Source organism: Suncus etruscus, chromosome 18, assembly GCF_024139225.1.
Source record: "Suncus etruscus isolate mSunEtr1 chromosome 18, mSunEtr1.pri.cur, whole genome shotgun sequence".
NCBI lineage: Eukaryota > Metazoa > Chordata > Mammalia > Eulipotyphla > Soricidae > Suncus > Suncus etruscus.
In genome coordinates, this window is record NC_064865.1 from 60,390,002 (window position 1) to 60,391,102 (window position 1,101).

General features: G+C 44.8%; 1 non-coding gene across 1 annotated transcript; it reads left to right on the plus strand.

Annotated features, from left to right (window-relative positions):
• Nucleotides 1-740: 740 nt before the first annotated feature.
• LOC125996753 (U6 spliceosomal RNA) lies at nt 741-846 on the plus strand. The gene has a single exon (XR_007491434.1). It is a non-coding gene; the product is annotated as a U6 spliceosomal RNA (small nuclear RNA).
• Nucleotides 847-1,101: the final 255 nt, after the last annotated feature.

Genomic DNA, 1,101 nt, shown 5'->3' on the forward strand with positions numbered 1-1,101 from the left:
TCACAAATGGAAAGAGGTGTCTGAGCAGTTCCATGACAAAATTAAAAGCGAAAAATTCTCCCGCAACACCTAACAACTATTTACTTCAAGCTTTTCCTACAGGAATGAGCTCCCCCCGTTGCTTTTACCTTTGCTCTCCCAGCTCAGTGATGTTTTCCTCCATCTGGGGACAGTCCCTTGTGTCAGATCACCACCAGGCTACACACAGCCATGCCAGTGGGGGTACAAAAAAAATTTCAGGAACAGAGTGATAGCACAGCAAGGGAAGGTGTTGGATCCCTGACATCCTATATGGTCTCCTGAGCACTGCCAGGAATGATTTCTGAGTGCAGAGCCAGGAGTAACCCCTGAGCATCACCTGGGGTGACCCACACCCCCCCCCCAAAAAAAACAAGAACCAAAACCAAGATAAAGAAACAAAAAAGAAAAAAATTCTCTTTGCATTGTTTGCATCAGCATTGCTATGAAAGAGGGTAAAAATTTGGAACTGGAGAGATAGCATGGAGGTAAGGTGTTTACCTTACTTGCAGAAGGATGGTGGTTCGAATCCCGGCATCCCATATGGTTCCCCGAGCCTGCCAGGAATGTCAGGAGAAACCCCTGAGCGCTGCTGGGCGTGACTCAAAAACCAAAAATCAAAAAAAAAAAAAGAAAAAAAAGAAAAAAAAAGAAAGAGGTTAAACATTAAGCACTCAACTCACAAATCAAACCAATGAACAAAAGTAAGAGTAGGACAGATAGTGCTTGCTTCAGCAGCACATATACTAAAATTGGAATGATACAGAGAAGATTAACATGGCCCCTGCGCAAGAATGACACGAAATTCGTGAAGCGTTCCAAAAATTAAAAAAAAAAAAAGAATAGAACAGATAGTACAGAGGTTATAGCACTTTTTTTTTTTTTTTTTGGTTTTTGGGCCACACCCTGTGACGCTCAGGGGTTACTCCTGGCTATGCGCTCAGAAGTTGCTCCTGGCTACTTGGGGGACCATATGGGACGCCGGGAGATTGAACCTTGGTCCATCCTAGGCTAGCGCAGGCAAGGCAGGCACCTTACATCCAGCGCCACGGCCCGGCCCCGGTTATAGCACTTTTAAGTAAT